General features: G+C 42.3%; 1 protein-coding gene across 21 annotated transcripts in view; it reads right to left on the bottom strand.

The window, feature by feature from the left end:
* LOC127968146 (gastrula zinc finger protein XlCGF46.1) overlaps positions 1 to 2489 on the bottom strand; it is a 38652-nt gene extending 36163 nt beyond the window's left edge. For 20 of the 21 annotated variants that reach the window (XM_052569070.1, XM_052569071.1, XM_052569080.1 and 17 more), the window contains exon 1: positions 2373 to 2489. The gene's annotated coding sequence lies outside the window, so the exon portion shown is untranslated. The remainder of the gene's footprint in view (positions 1 to 2372) is intronic. The other variant, XM_052569087.1, reaches the window with a different exon arrangement.
* Positions 2490 to 20268: the final 17779 nt, after the last annotated feature.

The following is a 20268-nucleotide window of genomic DNA, read 5'->3' as shown; positions in this document are numbered from 1 at the left end:
AAAGATGAATAAGAGTAGAAACATGAAACATTCACAAAGCAAATACAGCAAGTGTTGTAAAACTGATCAGGTCGGGTGACAACTATTACAGGCATCCATCCACTGGAGGCAGCACTTAAACCCAGAAATTGCAAAGAATTTGCGAAGCCTAAAACTCAAACTGTGTGTGACGTAAATTTTAGATGATGTTAATTACATACAAAATGTCAGTTTGTGTTCAGTGTGTCTCACTGTTTACATTCATCCCAATTTGATAGCAGCTATTGCTCCTGGGCATAATGAAAATGAGACTGTATCCCAAAGATCTCGAGCCTGATCATCAAAAGTGTGGGAGTTCTTTAAACGGAGATGTAATAAAATGGTGCTCTGCATGCTTGGTAAAAGTCAACGGCCTCCTCCAGAAAAAACTGCTAATACAGGAGTATACAAAACTAAAAACTCTTGGGCTCTAACTTCGTAATTACAAAACAGACTTTTATTTGGACTATTTGGTCAGACATATGGTTGGTAGCCAGTGCCTGGGATTCTTCAGTGCCTCCTTATCTGTCATGTTTCACACAAAGACTCAACCAAGACTCCCCAGAGCAGATGCTAATGGCTAGTATGGCGACGCCGTTTTCCTGCCATTTGCAATTTGTTACCTATACGCTGATAGGCCTAAACAATATAGATTTACACTAACCTTATGCTCAAAGCTGGTATTGAAAAAATTGAGCAAATAATGCGAATGCATTTCCAATTTCGATCAGCACTAGACATTACAGTAAGTCATACTTAAAGTTCACAGTAACACGCCCATCTTAATACAGTCCCCTATATAACCAAACTGAACTTTATAGAAAACCTGAGATGCTGTAATTATTCATTGGTAAGTTTATCCCAAAGATTAATTGAATAAAATAATCAATAGACTTGCTGAGGAAAAAGACTGTAAGATTAACCAATGCATCAGAAAAATAACCAAAGGCCATTGTTTGGTCTAAGATGAGACTGAACACTGACAACAACAAAATACTGAATAGCAACCACAAGGCATTCACATTTTGAGCGAGAAGTTGAAAGATCTCAACAACTCTAACGCACAACAAAGAAAAACAGACACTAGTCAAAGACAACACTTTAAGTTTGTGTCCTTTGATCATATAATTTTGCACGTGTGATCAAATGAACAACTTTGAAAGGCTATGCATCTTACCGTACACATACTCTAAATATTTAGATCACTACCAATGCGCATTTGGCTTAAATGAACATTAACGTATGGATATTTCTGACTTGATATTTTAATTGGATGAAGCACTTTTGAAGCTCCTGTAAAATCCCAATAAACACACACCTGGACTGCAAATTCAATTTGTGTCTGAAACTACTATGTATCTGTAACTAACTAGCAGCAGAATAACTCAATGTGTATAGAATATATATTAAAAAAATAAAATGTCACTGTTTATTGACAAATAGTGTCTTATACTGTTATTGTCACCATTTTATAAATGCAACAATCCATGCAGCGCTGTTACAATGATTTTCCAAAATTCATGCTGAGTGCTGTCCTGGATCATTGCTTTAGCCTCAGTCTTCAGAAATGTTAATATTGGTTTCTGGCAGTTGCTATACAAAGTTAACTCCCATACAAATTAATTTAATTAATTCTAATCAAATTAAAGGCATAAGTCAGAGCCTGTTTGACCCATACACCAATGAACTCAAAATATGTGTGGGCGCACAAATCATTATAAGCAGTGTCAGCCCCTTCAAATAGTAAAGCATGTGAGGTTTTAGATCTTTTTCTCTCAACCTTGCTCATTTATGAGACACATCCAAAGCATTTCATGGAGTATGGAGTTGACTGAGGGTGTTAGCTAATGGGAGACATCCACAAAGTGTGGTCCTGTTGGACGCCAGGCTGAAAAGCGAGTTCTGCCAGAGACAGAGGATTTAAATTATGCGTTTAACAGCAAACACCGAATACATCCATGCATGCTGTAATAAATGGAGACAGATGAAGGGTAACTCAAACACACATCACGCATGAGAAAAGCATGCCAGCGCGCGGCTCTTCGCACCAACTCCCTCACGAAACAACAATCCTCAGCTAACACACCTAATGCTTTCATTCAGTCGAGCTTCATTCATTTAAAAACCTCTAAACATGTCACCACATGTCTCGCATCAGTCAGGAATGATTTAATCTGAGCTGGATTTTATTTTAAACTCGATCATGCGTGTTTCGTGCACATGTAGCTTTCTATAATCAAATATCTAACTGTTGGGGCCTCTAAAAGCGCAAAATACCACATCACTCCAAAACTGAAAAGAGCAGTAAAAATAATGCATATTGAAGCTCTATGTGTACTGCTCATATATCTTACCTTAGTACTGCTTAATTTCGCTCTTTTATTGCAGCTCAGGTCAGTTTACAAACACAGGAAACGCCACCGGAAAAGCTCCACGAGAACGCGCACTGGCTGCAACGTCACTAGTGTTCATGAGCCGTAACAGCGCAGCAGAAAAAAAAAAAAAAAATATATATATATATAAAATAAACAAGACAACAGCAAAACTATTGTAGAAAAAGTGGGGAAATGGAACAGAACTCTAAAGGAGTTACTCTGCATGTTTACCCTAGAATATGGTGGACATGTTATAAATAAATAAATAAAATTTTGCCTTACTGGTAAAAAAAAAAAAAAAAAAAAAAAAGTCGATTTGGATAAAAGTGTCTGCTAAATGCATATTTGTAAATAAATAAAGAAATAAATAAGAAAGAAATAAACAAAAAAGAAAGATGATTTCTTAAATGTAAACCAACAACAGTTTACATCAGTGGTCAAAAATATCAAGAGATTTATTATTTTAAAAAGTGGACAGTTTATTTATTTATTTATTTAATCATTGTAGTTTCCGTGTGCTACTGTAGTTAGTTATTTATCTTTTCCGATAACTGGTATTAATCTCAGGTTTGTTAAACAGTTTGTCAGTCCTTTTCAGGTAAATTGAAAACCTGCTTAACGAGGTTGTTCGACATTATAAAGCAAGTTACAGTGTTATCTTTCTGGAGGAGAAAAGCATGAAATAGTGAAACGTCTTATAAAAGGCATGAAAACAACTGGTATTTCGCAAAAACCGTTTAGTGATCATCAAATATAAATCAGAGCACAGAAGAAGGCTTATAGAAGAAAGGTTCGGTTAGACAAAATAGTATTAAAAGGTCAGTTGTGCAGAACCTGATTTTTGTCAATCTTTGTTGACCCTGGAACAACATTGTGATTAACTAATCAGATTTGAACAATCAGTTTATAGTTTTTGTCAAGTTTACACTTACAGTCAGTGTTTGGTGCTTGTACATCAGTGTCATTCATCTATCATTTCCTCTGATTTAAGAGATTAATCATGGTTAATTATTAAAGTTTAGGTGCAGGGATATGGTCCAGTCTACATGTTGTTAAAATGTTGTTCCAGGGTCAACAAAATATGTTGACTAAGGAACACATCTAACTTAGCAAAATCAGGACCTGTCCACACGTCCCGATTTTGCTAAGTTAGATGTGTTCCTAAGTCAACATATTTTGGCTGTGCTGGGGTTTCTGGTGTCTCAAGAACCTGTTGCGAATCAGCTCAAAGGGGAAATATGAATAATCAATCATAACTAGTTATGAGAAATTATAAATATTTAGATCCGCTGAAGTATTTACTTGACCTCTCAGTGTCAAGTATATGTCAGTTCTAAGAACGCTAATTTCCTGGTTGAGGAAAATAACTTTCTTACTATACTACTCAGAGCATTTAGCTAAAATCTGCATGATTAGGGACTTCAGTTATGAGTAAACGAGGAACAACCTCAAGTGTGATACAAGTAAGACTTTATTAACTACATAAACACTTAAACTAGTCTAACACACACACACACACACACACACATGCACAAACACATGTTTGTTTTTGTAAAAAGTTGGGACATCCCATAGGAGTAATAGCTTTAATACTGTACAAACTGTATATTTTATGGCCCTACACCAACCCTACACTTCACCTTAACCAGGAAACAGGAAACTTTGTGAATTTTTACTTTCTCAAAAAAAAAAAAAAAAAAAAAATCATTCTGTATGGTTTATAAGCGTAAAAGGTGCATACGATACTTAATGTAACAATTAATAAGACTAAGTTTGATACTTGAAAGTCTCGCCTTTTTGATAAAGAGTCCTGATGCACATTTGGGCTCCAGTTGGTCTCTGCTGAAATGAATTGATGAGACCAGTTCGAATCAGAGGATCTTGATGAATGAATAGTCAAGACAGAAGCCTGGCAGAAGCTTAGCGTGGTTTTTAAGGCTCTTAGTTCAGCATCTTCTCCTGGAATTCCTGAATCTAGAAGAACCGCCCTGATCTGGTGATCAGTGATCTATATAGGATCATGATGTCACACCCTCAGTATTTCAGTATTTGAGTGAGCCAGTGAGGAATGGTACCTTTTGAAGGGTAGTTTTACAACTCTTTGTTCCTAGTATGGTGTCTTGCATACGAAATTAGATCGAGGGTGTATAATATACACTCCATTTAGATCATGAAAATACTAGTTATATTAACTAGTGATCCATCATAAGCATGTATAAAGCATATAAAATAATATACAAGAACAGTAACAGCATACACAATGCACAGTGGACACAGAAAGTCATGAAGACTTATTTTCAAACAGTTCCTTTCACTGACAAATGCTGTCTACACTTGATGCGTTATATTTATGACGCATTGACACACATTTCAAATGATTTTCAACAGTCGCTTTGTTGTGTACAGTTTAGACATGGTGTAAGGAGTCCAGTCCCAAAATCTTTGTTTGTCCTGTAATGACAAAGGAGGTTGTTTCTGAACTCTCTGACAGTCCTGAATAGCACACCAAGACTGGAGTGTTTACCATATAGAGAATTCAAAAAATCTGAATGGAAATAGACGGCATCCACTGGATACACTGGTAATTAATGTTGTCAAGTTAATTACTGTAACATCTAAACCCAGGACTGTCCCTGTTGACCACCAAAGCAGTGCTGGCCTGTCCAATAGGCAGTACAGGTGGTCGCCTAGGGCCCTGCCTCTAAGAAGAGGGCCCTGTAGCAGTGAGGAATCAGAATCAGAAGGAACTTTATTGCCAGGTATGTTTACACACACATGCGAGGAATTTGTTTTCATGATAGAAGCTCAGCAGTGCAACAGAATGTCAGCAACTGAACAAAAAACACATTAAAAAAAGAGAAAAAAAAGAAAAATACAAAAAAGAAGGTAAGGAATGAAAATATACAAATTGACAAGTGTATGGCAGATATATTACAAAAAGAAGTTATGTATGTAGAGGTATATTATAGTATGTGCAAAATTTAAGTGTACACTAAGTATGTGTGTTAGATAAATAAGTGTATGTGTATATAAATATAAATAGTGTAGTGTGTTCCACAGTCATTATCAATTGTTCATTAGATGGATTGCCTGAGGGAAGAAGCTTTTCCCGTCTCTGGACGTTCTGGTGCTCAGTGCACTGTAGCATCGACCAGATGGCAACAGTTCAAAGAGGAAGTGAGCTGGATGTGAGGGGTCCAGAGTGATTTTACTGGCCTTTTTGCTCACTCTGGATAAGTACAGTTCTTGAATAGAAGGGAGGGTTGTACTGAAAATTCGCTCAGCAGTCCGGACTAGTCCCTCTGTAGTCTTCTGAGGTCAGGTTTAGAAGCTGAGCTGAACCAGACAGTTATTGAAGAGCAGAGGATGGATTCGATGATGATGGTTTCAGCAGCTCCTGTGGCAGGTTAAACTTCCGCAGCTGGCTTAGGAAGTACAACCTCTGCTGGGCCTTTTTCACAATGGAGTCAATATGAATGTCCCACTTCAGGTCCTGAGAGATAGTGGTGCCCAGGAACCTGAATGACTCCACTGCAGTCACAGTGCTGTTCATGATGGTGAGTGGAGGAGAGCAGAGGGGTTTCTTCTGAAGTCCACAATCATCTCCACTGTTTTGAGCGTGTTAAGCTCCAGGTTGTTGAAAGTGCACCAGACAGCCAGCTCTTTTACCTCCTGTCTGTAATCAGACTCGTCACCGCCCTGAATGAGGCCGATGAGTGTGGTGTCGTCTGCAAACTTCAGGAGCTTGAAAGAGGGGTCCTTAGACGTGCAATCATTAGTGTACAGGGAGAAGAGCAGTGGGGAGAGAACGCAGCCCTGGGGAGCTCCGGTGCTGATTGTACAGGTGCTGGATGTGTATTTTCCCAGCCTCACTAGCTGCTGTCTGTCTGTCAGGAAGCTGTTGATCCACTGACAGACGGAGGTGGGCACGGATAGCTGAGTTAGTTTGGGCAGGAGGAGGTTTGGGATGATCGTGTTGAAGGCCGAGCTGAAGTCCCTGAATAGTCTCTCATAGCATCATGAAGTCTTGTTACACACTGATGCTATTTTTAATTTATTTTAAAAAGTGAAAGAATGATAGAGATATTAAAGTGAAGTTAGAATACAAACAGTATCTTTCCAGTGCCAAAAAATAAATAAATAAACTTTGACTGCTATATACATAATACATAATATTTATTAGTACTTGTTTTATGAATGCAATGATGCCCCATGATCACAGAATGACTTGTCATATGAGGGAAAACTGAGCCAAATTTAGTGTGGTGCATTTAGTGTGGTGAACCTGACCACAAAAGTAGTCATAAGTAGCATGTGTATATTTGTAGCAATAGCCAAAGGTGGATCAAAATTATTGATTTTTCTTTTATGCCAAAAATCATTAGAATTTTAAGTAAAGATCATGTTCCATGAAGATATTATGTACATTTCCTACCATAAATATATCAAAACTCGAAATTGATTTTCTTAATGTTTAGATTTTCAAATAGTTGTATCTCGGCCAAATATTGTCCGATCCAAAAAAAAACATACATCAATGGAAAGCTTATATTGACACCTATGACCCTTTCGAAACATTTACCCTTACCAGGTTTTGTTGTACATGGTCACAAATAATTACAAACCCAGATCCAATGTCTAATGCTATGTTTTTTTATGTTTATTATTATTTTTTTTTTAATCATTTATCAGGCCTTATTTATGAATATGTATTAGTATGTTTATTTTGTTTATGGTGTTTTTTTAGCTTTTATGTATACTTAATTTATATGGTTTGGCTTCATATGTATCTATTTACTCAAGCTCACTTGCACTCCTATTTTTTATTTAAATATTTTTTACATATGCTTGTTGAATGTGTTATAATTAATACATATTTACACTTAAATATTGAAATAGTCATTTTATGTACTTTCTCTTCACTTGTCAAATTTCTATGAATAGTGGGGCCCATATTCATTATCTTGCCTAGGCCCCCAGAACCCTTCTTGACATTTTATCCTAGCCATCAAATTTTCCTACCCAGGTTTACTGCGCATACGCATATCAATGTTGCATCCCTTTACTCATATTAAACAACGATATTTAATGTTGCTGCATTACTGTTAGGGTAGGTTTAGGGTTGTGGTAGGTGTAGACGTTAATAAATCATAACTTTAAAGTATCATTTTTCATTGTCGAATTGTACTACCCACTGTTTTAGTGGGAGGTAGCAAAATCTGACAGCGTAGGACAAATCGACAGAACACCGGCACTGCACCAAAGGATGCAATCACCAGAATGCTAAAGCATCCCCAGTTCCACATCTGCTGCAATCTTTTTTTCTGGTACCTATATAAATGATGCTGTTGCTCTCCACTCTTTTGCGGAGTTTTAACAGTTCTACTACCTTATCAACCATTTGTCTCATGTTTATTTCTCAGGTGGTGTAAGATCATCTTTTCTCACCAACCTGAGTCATTATGATTCTACAAAATGTATGTTTAAGGTATAAGATATAAAATAAGTCTCAGGACGCATGTGGAAGCAAAAAGACACCGTTTTCTGATGATTCCTGCCCCTTTTCCTGAACAGACTGTGCAATTACAGCTCATATATCAGATCTCTGTCAAAACACATCTGTTTGGTTTTGATTAGTATGTATATAGCGATTAAATCATGCTTTTAACACATATTAGTTTAAACTTTTGATATACAGCCTATGGTTTTCTGAGCACACACATCCAAAGTACACACACAGAAATTGTCTGTTACATGGCATGTCAGTATTAAAATAAGTTAATAAACACTGTGGCAAGCGAATATGGGACGAAAGAACCCCATACCAAAGGAGCAGGCCCTGGCTGGAAAAGTCATCAGTCATGACTACTTTCATCTGCTCACCCTCGTTATGGAACCTCCCACAGCTGTAGCCAAAGATGGCCTAATGGAGGTCATCTTAAAGCTAGGATCACCGCTTCAGTTAAGAAAACATTTCTCACTTTATTGCTGCTTTTAAATGCTCTAGTGCAGGGGTGTCTAACTCGGTTTTGGAGGGCCACAGCCCTGCAGAGTTTAGTTCCAACCCTGCCCTAACACACTTAGGGTGTACTTACACTAGGCACGGTTGCCATGAACCAGGCCCGAGTACGATTGTCCCCCCCTCCCCACTCCCCCTCTGGCCTGCACTCACATATAGGGTTTCAGCATTCGTGCCGGAGCAGGCTTACGTCATTATGGTGCAACGTTTTCGGGATAAACAGGAAGAGCGGCGCTCTCTGAACACAATGGAGTCCATCGCTCTGTTTTCTTTGTGGATAATTTTGTGTCGTTTGGTCCACGGTGGTCCACAGCCCTCTCACAGCCTGTTGTTAAACAGATGTGTCGCCTTAGTGGCGCGAAAATTTTCACGTTATCGTGCTGCTCGTATGAGGATGTTTGCAAGGTACCAGCTGAAGTGCAGCAAGGACTTTGCAGTTTTTAGTTTTTATGCGTTTTGCACCTCTGCCGTAGACCAAAGCGACCCTTTCCCTGCCATGTTGGTTTTGGAGCGTCGCAAAACCGTGACGCAACGCGTCCTTTTTTTCGTGCTCCGGCACGGTTAGCGCTCACACTGCATGCGAACCGTGCCCGAGTCCAACTGAACCGTGCTCTGGCCCACCTCTTCAAAGCGGGCCAGGGCCGGCTAATCGAGCCGCGCCCGGGCACGGTTCGGAGCACTCACACTAGTCAAACGAACCGCGCTTTGGTGGTCAAACGTGGTACACCCTTATATAGTGCTTTTAACAATACAGATTGTGTCAAAGCAGCTGTATAGCATTAATTAGGAAAATCGTGTGTCAATAATGCAAAATAACAATAATAAACAATTTTTTTTTCAGTTAAAAGCAGATCACTGAATTCAGTGATGTCATCATCCAGCTCAGTTCAGTTTAAATAATATCTGTGCAATCAAGTTGATGATATCACTGGAAATGAAGTGTCCTCAGCTAAGCAAGTCAGATGCGACAGCAGTAAGGAACCAAAACTCCATCAGTTATGGAATGGAGAAACAAGGTTCAGTTGGGGGCTACAGTGACCTCGAAATAAGAGATAAACATATTAATATTAGCGAAGATGCCTTTGTTCTAATATATTGGGTGTCATGGGAAGTTTTCCCGGTTCTGGTTGACATAATTAATGCAGCCTAAAAATACTTTAACAGATTTGAATATTAGAAATTGTGTTATGTGTAAGCCAGATTAAAGAGATGGATTTTATATCTAGATTTAAACTGACAGAGTGTGTCTGCCTCCCAAATATTGTTAGTGAAGTTAGGGGCTTTATAAGTAATAAGCAAGATTTAAAAATTTACAATTTTTATATGGAGCCAGTGTAGTGTTGACAGAACCGGGCTAATATGGTCATACTTCCTGGTTCTAGTAAGAACTCTAAATGCAGCATTTTGGACCAGCTAGGGTTTGTTTATTAAGCATGCAGTACAACCAACAATAAAGCATTAAATTGGTGTGTTTCACCGGGCTGCAAAGAAATATAGAGAAGTATCACCAGCATAACAGTGAAAGCTAACACCATGTTCAATTCAATTCAATTCAAGTTCAATTCAATTCAAGTTACAAAACAAATCGTTACAAAGCAACTTTACAGAAAATTATGTTTCTTATAAAAAACTGGATGATGAGTAATTTCTTACTGATAAATTCTGAAGAAACAGAGGTCTTAATAATAGGACCTAAAAACTCTGCATGTTTCCTGATGATATCTCCCAAGGGAAACATGTAAAGCATGAAGAGTAGCGGCCCTAGTACTGAGCCTTGAGGTACTCCATACTGCACTTGTGATCGATATGATACCACTTCACTGCTACGAATTGATGACGGTCATATTAAGTATGATTTAAACCATGCTAATGCACTTCCATTAATGCTAACAAAGTGTTCTAGTCTATGCAAAAGAATGCTGTGGTCAATAGTGTCGAACGCAGCACTAAGATCCAATAGCACTAATAGAGAGATACAACCACGATCAGATGATAAGAGCAGGTCATTTGTAACTCTAAGGAGAGCAGCCTCAGTACTATGATATGGTCTAAATCCTGACTGGAAATCCTCACAGATACCATTTTTCTCTAAGAAGGAATATAATTGTGAAGATACTACCTTTTCTAGTATCTTGGACAGAAAAGGGAGATTCGAAATTGTTATATAATTAATTTGTTCTTTGGGGTCAAGTTGTGTTTTTTTTTTTTTGTTTGTTGAGAGGCTTAAAGGTTTAGTTCACCCAATAATCCGAATTATGTAATTAATAACTCACCCTCATGTCGTTCCAAACCAGTGAGACCTCCGATTATCTTCAGAACACAGTTTAAGATATTTTAGACTTAGTTAACAGCTTAAGTCATCTGTGGACGAATGCGTATTGGAGAGGCGAACCGTTTAAAATGATTGAGTTCGATTTGGTGAACTGGTTCAAAAAGATCCGGTTACATTGAGTGATTCATTCGCGAACCAGATATCACAAACTGCTTTGTTTTGAACTCTCTCACAACAGACACGGAAGAGAAGACAATGCTGAATAAAGTTGTAGTTTTTGAAATTTTTGGCCCAAAATGTATTTTCGACACTTCAAAAAATGACCCTCTGATGTCACATGGACTACTTTAATGATGTTTTTCTTACCTTTCTGGACATGGACAGTAGACCATACACACAGTTTCAATTGAGGGACTGAGAGCTCTCAGACTAAATCTAAAATATCTTAAACTGTGTTCCAAAGATAAACTGAGGTCTCACTGGTTTGGAACGACATGAGGGTGAGTTATTAATTACATAATTTTGATTATTGGGTGAACTAACCCTTTAATAACAGCCAGTTTGAGGGTTTTGGGGACATATCCTTATGACAATGAGGAATTAATAATAGTCAGAAGAGGATCTATGAATTCTGGAAGCACCTCTTTTAGGATGGAATAGGGTCTAATATACATGTTGTTGGTTTAGATGATTTAACAAGTTTATACAATTCTTCCTCCCCTATAGTAGAGAATGAGTGGAACTGTTCCTCAGGGGATCTATAGTGCACTGTCTGGTGCGATACTATAGCTCTGTGGAACACAGAGGAATTCCAAACAAATGCAAGAAGTATTCAAATATCCAGCCTAGGGAAGAGACGTGTCAATGTGGTTGCTGTTCTCAAACAAGGGAACCGGAGACATCAGTAGGTGAAGCTTTCACTGCAGACTGCAGTTTTAAAGGATCCATTTTTAAAAGCTGTCTGAGTTCAGGTAAATTAACAACATTAACAATAACAATTAAATGTGTCAGTTCAGAAGTGGTCAGCAGAAGAGATTCTGCAAGAGGTAATATGTGATTCCAGTCACATGTTGATGACGTAGAGCAACAGATCGTAATCCTAGTCATCACGACCCCCTGCTCTGCATATTTTATATGTTTCTCTTAACACTTGTTCCATTCAAATGTGAGTGCCATGCAAAGTGTAAATCACAGGATATACTGACATAATTCCAGTTCGAAAGGAGTGTACAATGGGGAAAATATTTATTTGATCGCTTTTTTAATTGCTGAAGTTTTCCCACTTACAAAAAAAAAAAGAAAGTTCTATAATTTTTATGGTAGGTTCATTTTAATGGATAGAGACATAATATCAACCCAAAAAAAAAATCATTATATAAATTTAAGAAACTGATTTGCATTTCAGTGAGTGAAATAATAATTTGAGCCCCTGGCTCCTACAGACTGGTTATGTGCCCATGTAAAACACAGATTGATCCTGTCACTTTAAGAAGTTACTACTGATGTCAGCCTATTTGTCCACACAATCGGTATCTCCCATTCCAACCTCCATGGGCAAAACCGAAGTGCAGTCAAGATTGTAGATCTGCACAAGGCAGAATGGGCTAAATGTTATGCTCGGGAACACAGGAGATGAGAGATCCAAACACAATGTGAGCTTAATGGGTAATCCAAATTCAGAATCCAACAAGCAGTGGGTCAAAACCAAAAATCTATCCAAAACAAACAAACAAACAGGGAAAGGAACAGGAACAGGAATAGGAACTAGAAACTAGGAACGCGCGGAAACTGGGTGACGGAAAGTAAGGACTCTATGAAAACAAACAGAAACAGAAAAGTTAATAAAAGCAGGGTAATGACTATCAAGTGAAGACACCCGAGTGCAATTAAGAGGAGTGCAATTACTGTGATGAAGGGACAAGGCTTTGTGGGAATTGTAGTGCCTGCGGTGAGGTGCCTATGGGGAAGTGAGACCCAGGAAACAGAGACCAGACACTGTGACATTACTGTCACGGTTCGTGAATGCACCGTCTCCAGCTGTATTCATGTTACGTCATGTTGATTGTTTCATGTGGGTGTTGCCGCTGATCGTCTGATCAGCGGCAGGTGCTACTCATTCCAACAGCCTATTTAACACCTTGTCTTTCGTCTCCTGTTTGTCAGATCGTTGTTTGTAGATCCGTGGCTGATGTCTTGTTCGTGTGTTCCTGCCTTGATTTGTTTCCTGTCTGGTTTCTGTTGGACCTTTGCCTTCACCCACGGATTATATTCACCGCACTTGGATTTACCACCACTGTCATCGTCATCAGCGCACTCAACCCATCTACTCACCAGTCTGTGCTGCCATCGATGTTCCTGCGTCACTCTCCAACCTTCCATCATCACATCTTGTACAATAAACTCTGTTTACTCGCTTTTGCCTCCTGTCTCATTTACCGATCGTCAAAGAACGATCTGACCATTATGGAGGCAGCGAGTAGTCAACATTCCACCCTCTAAGAAATTCTCAGCGCCAGTGTTCGGAGGATGGACTCCCAGGAGAGGAGTCTTAACGACACTGGTCGCGCGGTTCAAGCCCTGGTGTAGCAGGTGTCCGAGCTCACCCAGCAATTCCATCTTCTTCGAGCTCCCACTGCGCCACCCACACCGCCCGTTCTCCTGATACCACCAGTGACCGCCTCCCAATCCCGGAAGCATACTCGGGTGAGCCTAGCTTCTGTAGAGCATTTCTAACCCGTTGTGATATGCATTTTTCCCTTCAGCCCAGAGCATTCTCAAATGAAAGAGCGAAGGTGGCCTTCGTTCGTACGTTGCTCTCTGGGAGAGCGGCACTATGGGGGACGGCGGTGTGGGAGAACCAGGACCCATGCTGCGACTCGTTTCAGGCGCTCTCCGCCGAGATGAGGCGGGTCTTTGATCGGGCTGCCGCAGGACGGGAGGCGGCCAGGAGGCTGGCGGAGTTACGCCAGCATGAGAGATCCGTCTCAGACTTTTCGATCGAGTTCCGGACCCTGGCGGCAGAGTGCCACTGGAACGAGGAGGCGCAGTGGGACATGTTCCTGCATGGGCTGGCTGACCGCGTCCAGAGGGAGATCTACGCCCTGGATCTACCCCCCTCTCTCAATGGACTTATCGAGCTAGCGTTACGGGTCGATGCATGTCTCACACAGATGGAGAGGAGGGGTCTACTCAGCACCCTATCCAGGAGACCGGCAGACGTGCGATTCAGCGGCGGGGACGCGATCACGAACCCATGCAGGTAGGGCGAGCCCGGCTTTCCCGGGAGGAGAAGGAGAGGCGGAGGTCCCTTGGCCTGTGCCTCTACTGCGGGGGAGCCGGACATCAAGCTCACACCTGCCCGATAAAAGGGCCAGGCCCGGTAGTACGTATGGGGCTACTATCGGGTGGGATCTCCACCGAGAAGACCTCATCATCATCATCCTCTACGCTCCTCCCGGTAAGACTGAGGTGGGCAGCACAGACCCACCACTGTCAAGCACTACTGGACTCAGGGGCAGAGGGTAATTTCATGGACAGTACATTGGCACACAAGCTCCACATTCCCCTCAGACCTCTTCCGCACCACATCACGGTTCACGCCCTCTCTGGACAGCAACTCCCTACCATCTCATACATCACTGCAGACATTACACTCATCACATCTGGCAATCACTCCGAGACCATCTCCTTTCACATCCTTGACTCTCCCCTGGCACCCATTGTCCTCGGACACCCTTGGCTCCTCCTCCATAACCCCAAAATAGACTGGTCCTCTAATTCCATTCTGTCCTGGTGTAAAAAGTGTCATGAGTCTTGTTTGGTGTCTGCCTGTCCGTCTGTGCCTGTGTCTGTGTTACAGGAGGAGGCGGTGGATTTGTCTAACGTGCCCGCTGAGTACCTCCATCTGAAGGAAGTGTTCAGTAAGTCTCGTGCTGCTTCTCTTCCTCCGCATCGTCCCTATGACTGTGCCATAGAATTACTGTCAGGTAAGTCTCCGCCTAAGGGCAAACTTTATTCACTTTCTGTTCCAGAGAGGGAGGCTATGGAGAAATATATTTCTGATTCTCTAGCTTCTAAATTCATCCGCCCTTCCTCCTCTCCTGCGGGGGCGGGGTTCTTTTTTGTGGGAAAGAAGGACGGATCACTGCGACCTTGCATTGATTACCGGGGACTGAACAACATCACGGTTAAGAATACTTATCCTTTTCCGTTGATGTCTTCAGCCTTCGAGAGGTTGCAGGGAGCGTCAATGTTCACAAAACTGGACTTATGCAATGAGTATCATTTGGTTCGGATCAGGGAGTGGGATGAATGGAAGACCGCTTTTAACACCCCCAGAGGGCACTTTGAATATTTGGTTATGCCCTTCGGGCTATCCAACTCCCCAGCGGTCTTCCAGGCACTCGTCAACGACGTGCTGCGAGATATGATTGATCAGTTAATTTATGTCTACCTGGACGACATATTGATTTTTTCTTCCTCTCTCCAGGAACATGTGCAGCACGTCCGACGAGTGCTTCAGAGGTTGCTAGAGAATGGGCTTTTTGTCAAGGCGGAGAAATGCGAGTTTCATGCACAGTCAATTCCATTTTTGGGGTATATCGTGTCGACTGAGGGAATACGCATGGATCCCGAGAAAGTTAAGGCTGTGGTAGAATGGCCAAGCCCAGATTCCCGTAAGGCCCTACAGAGGTTTCTGGGGTTCGCTAACTTCTACCGGCGTTTCATTCGCAACTTCAGCCAACTAGCCGCACCTCTGACCGCCTTGACCTCCGCCAAGACTGTGTTCGGGTGGTCAGACACAGCTGAGGCTATGTTTGCCAAACTGAAGAGCCGTTTCATTTCAGCCCCTATTCTGATTACCCCTGACCCTACACGTCAGTTCGTGGTGGAGGTCGATGCGTCAGAGGTGGGGGTAGGAGCGGTGTTATCTCAACGTTCTCCCTTAGACGACAAGGTCCACCCTTGCGCGTATTTTTCACATCGTTTATCTCCTGCAGAACGAAATTACGATATTGGTAACCGAGAATTGTTGGCAGTTAAGATGGCATTGGAGGAATGGCGACACTGGTTAGAAGGATCGGGGGTTCTTTTTATAGTATGGACTGACCACAAGAATTTAGAGTACATTAGCACCGCCAAAAGGTTGAACTCCAGGCAGGCTCGATGGGCACTTTTTTTCAGACGTTTTGACTTTACTATTTCGTACTGCCCGGGTTCCAAAAATATCAAACCCGATTCTTTATCACGTATTTTTGACCATTCCGAACGCCCGTCTACTCCCGAGTGTATTTTTCCTGAGACATTAGTGGTCTCCACTCTCACATGGGAGATCAAATCGAAGGTCAGAACGGCCTTAGAAGGGGTAACGCCTCCGCCCGGGTGCCCACCGAACCGCTTATTTGTGCCGGAGGGATTAAGGTCCAACGTTATCTAGTGGGGACATTGCTCTAATGTAGCTTGCCATCCAGGGGTTAACCGTACTAGATTTTTAGTCAAGCAACGATTCTGGTGGCCACTTATGGCTCGCGACATTCACAGTTTTGTTTTGGCTTGCTCGGTTTGTGCCACTGGTAAGGCTTCCAATCGGCCTCCTGATGGGTTACTCCAACCGCTGCCGGTTCCTTCGAGACCCTGGTCCCACATCGCTCTAGATTTTATTACCGCCCTCCCGCCCTCCCAGGGCAACACGGCCCACTTTATTCCCTTGGCCAAGTTGCCCTCAGCCAAGGAGACAGCGTTGACCGTCATAGACCACGTCTTTCGTTTACATGGCCTCCCGATAGACGTGGTTTCTGACAGGGGACCCCAATTTGTGTCTAAATTTTGGCGAGAATTCTGTAAATTACTGGGAGCGACTGTAAGTCTGTCCTCAGGGTTTCACCCCCAGAGCAAGGGTCAAACCGAGAGAGCCAACCAAGATTTGGAAAGGGTGTTGCGATGTTTGGTCTCCAAGAATCCTTCCTCCTGGAGCCAACAACTGTCAATGGTGGAGTACGCCCACAATACCTTACCAGTATCAGCTACGGGCCTATCTCCTTTTGAGTGTAGTGTAGGTTACCAGCCACCTATTTTTCCCAGTATGGAATCTGAGGTTGCGGTCCCCTCCGTTCACGCCTTCGTCCAGAGGTGCCACCGCACTTGGACCAGAGCCAAGTGGGGGCGCGCACCAAGGCCAAGGCCAATCGCCACCGGTCTAGGCCTCCCGTATACGTCGTGGGTCAAAAGGTGTGGCTTTCTACCAAGAACATTCCTCTCCGTTCCGTATCTAATAAATTGGCCCGTTTACTGTCACCAAGATCATTAGTCCGGTGACAGTCCGCCTTGAACTCCCTACTACGTACAGGAGAATTCATCCCGCCTTTCATGTATCCAAAATCAAGCCCGTATTTCATTCTCCCATTAATCCGCCTACCCCGGTCCCTCCCCCACCGCGTCTCATAGATGGGAAAACCACCTATTTGGTTAATCGCATTCTGGACTCTAGAAGGAGGGGACGCGGATTTCAGTACTTGGTGGACTGGGAGGGTTACGGTCCGGAGGAGAGAAGTTGGGTACCTGCTAGGGACATCCTGGATCATTCCCTTATCGATGATTACAATCGACAGGTAAGAGATTCTGGGGACGCCAGGAGGCATCCTTAGGAGGAGGGGTACTGTCACGGTTCGTGAATGCACCGTCTCCAGCTGTATTCATGTTACGTCATGTTGATTGTTTCATGTGGGTGTTGCCACTGATCGTCTGATCAGCGGCAGGTGCTACTCATTCCAACAGCCTATTTAACACCCTGTCTTTCGTCTCCTGTTTGTCAGATCGTTGTTTGTAGATCCGTGGCTGATGTCTTGTTCGTGTGTTCCTGCCTTGATTTGTTTCCTGTCTGGTTTCTGTTGGACCTTTGCCTTCACCCACGGATTATATTCACCGCACTTGGATTTACCACCACTGTCATCGTCATCAGCGCACTCAACCCATCTACTCACCAGTCTGTGCTGCCATCAATGTTCCTGCGTCACTCTCCAACCTTCCATCATCACATCTTGTACAATAAACTCTGTTTACTCGCTTTTGCCTCCTGTCTCATTTACCGAACGTCACAATTACCCCCTCCTCCACGAAGCAGCAACCAGATGCTCCACCCGAACACATGAACAGACCAAGGAACACAGAGACCAGGAGGGAGGTGGAGTGGCGGAGGACCAGGGGGAGGGACGGAGGGCCAGGTAATATAAGGAAACAGAGAGAAAACAAAAAATATATAAAACAAAACAACAACAAGGCACAAGTCCCGGAGAGAACACAAAGTTCAGTGGCCCAGGGCCGAACCGACAGGGCAGGACTCCAGGGTGGAGCAAGGTGGAATTGGAGCCATGCGATCGAGACAGAAGCCCACCAGGGTGGCGCAGAAGACCACCACATCCATGCGGTCGAGACAGAAGCCAACCAGGGCAGCACCGAAGACCATCACGCCCGTGCGGTCAAGACAGAAGCCACCAGGGTGGCGCAGAAGACCACCACAGCCGTGCAGTCGAGACAGGAGCCCACCAGGGTGGCACCGAAGACCACCACAGTGGGATAGATGACACAGGAGAGCAAGTCTGGTTAGGCAATTCTGAAACAGAGAACATGAACAAGTTAAGGGTGGCCTCTGTGGCCACGACAGGATCAGTCAAGCACTCAGAGAGTTTGGCTGAGACGTGACGAGGCTCTGGAAGATCCACAGAGATGTGGAGAGGCTCTGGTAGTTCAGCAGAGACGTGGAGAGACTCTGGTAGTTCAGCAGAGGTGTGGAGAGGCTCTGGTAGTTCAGCAGAGGTGTGGAGAGGCTCTGGTAGTTCAGCAGAGATGTGGAGAGGCTCTGGTAGTTCAGCAGAGACGTGGAGAGGCTCTGGTAGTTCAGCAGAGGCGTGGAGAGGCTCTGGTAGTTCAGCAGAGACGTGGAGAGGCTCTGGTAGTTCGGCAGAGACGTGGAGAGACTCTGGTAGTTCCGCAGAGACGTTTAGAGACTCTGGTATTTCTGTGGTGTTTAGACTGGATTCAGGAAGATCAATGATGACTTGACTCTGCTCATGAAGATCATTGGTGACTTGAACCTGCTCATGAAGATCATTGGTGACCTGACTCTGCTCATGAAGATCAATGGTGACTTGCCTTTGCCCATGAAGATAGTCGGTGACTTGACTTTACCCATGAAGAACACTGGTGTCTTGACTTTGCCTATGAAGATCATTATTGACTTGCCCTTGCCCATGAAGATCAATGGTGACTTGCTTTAAGGTTCTATAATTTTGGAGTTTCGTTTACTTGCCGCTGTCGCCTCAGGCTTGCTTAGTTGGGGTCACTTCATCTACAGCGATATCGTTGACTTGATTGCAAATAAATGCACAGACACCATTTTAACTGTACAGAGATGACATCACTGAATTCAATGATGAACTGCCTTTAACTGCCATTTTGCATTATTGACACACTGTTTTGCTAATGAACGTTGTTCAGCTGCTTTGACGCAATGTATTTTGTTTAAAGACCCAAAGTCTGTACTCTCTATATTGAACCCCCTCTTTTTTGTCCTTATCCTGTTTCTTGGGATGATATTAAACCCATTCCTTACAATCCCTCAAAAGCCCTATTTGGACGGGACTAGTTTTCTAAAGTACATTTGAGTTTCGATTCTTACCACCTGACGTCTGCGATTTTCATGTACCAATTCAGATGGGACAAACATTTCCATGTTTAGTACAGAGGTGGGAGGGTCTGATTTGTGCATCTGGGCATCACAGAGATCATGCGCTCCGTATGCATGCATTGCATTCATTCAGAATGATTGCCATTAGTATTATTACACAATAAATACTAAATGGCTAGTATAGCAAAACCATGTTAATGTGTGGTTCCTTTAGTTTAACTTGTTTTCCTTTTTTGTGTGTGTGTATTGTAGGCTAAACCTACCGTATGTTTAATTTTCATGAAGGTACATATGTAATTAAAACATTGTAACTGAGTGCATAAATGAACGTGAGTAATCTTACCTAATGCTGATATTACAATAGCCGGTATTAACAGTTTATGTGATTTTGCTCTTGATTTTATTATTATTATTATTATTATTATTTTTAATTAATATTTCTTTGCCGGTAAGCAAATATATCAAACATGCGCACGGTAAGAGCATCTACGGTAATTCACGTTGGCCAAAACACACAAGGAAACGCGTTGTGAAATAAAATATCACGGGCAATCACAGACATTCTTATTCGGACGAGATTAATTTCCTCACAGGATCACTGAGTTTACTGATAGACAGTAGGTAATTTGCTCTGGAATAATCACAGAGGTTGTCGTGTGAGAAAAACACAAAAAAACAGATGTGGAAGATTCGGATGGGATTAAAATTACACGTCTGTGAAACACATATTTCTCTAACGACCCCCTGTAAAACTAGTCCCGTCCGAATAGGGCTAAAGACATCATTGCTTATATTAAATCATATTTTTTGTCCTCATGAAATTATTTACATATTTAGCTATGGCTTGATCAGGTTATAATGACTATAATGAGTATAATGAGTCGAGCGGGATGTTAAAGGC

Source organism: Carassius gibelio, chromosome B11 (assembly GCF_023724105.1).
Source record: "Carassius gibelio isolate Cgi1373 ecotype wild population from Czech Republic chromosome B11, carGib1.2-hapl.c, whole genome shotgun sequence".
NCBI classification, from domain to species: Eukaryota; Metazoa; Chordata; class Actinopteri; order Cypriniformes; family Cyprinidae; genus Carassius; species Carassius gibelio.
Note: the sequence above shows the minus strand (reverse complement) of the source record. Positions and strands in the feature narration are given on the sequence as shown.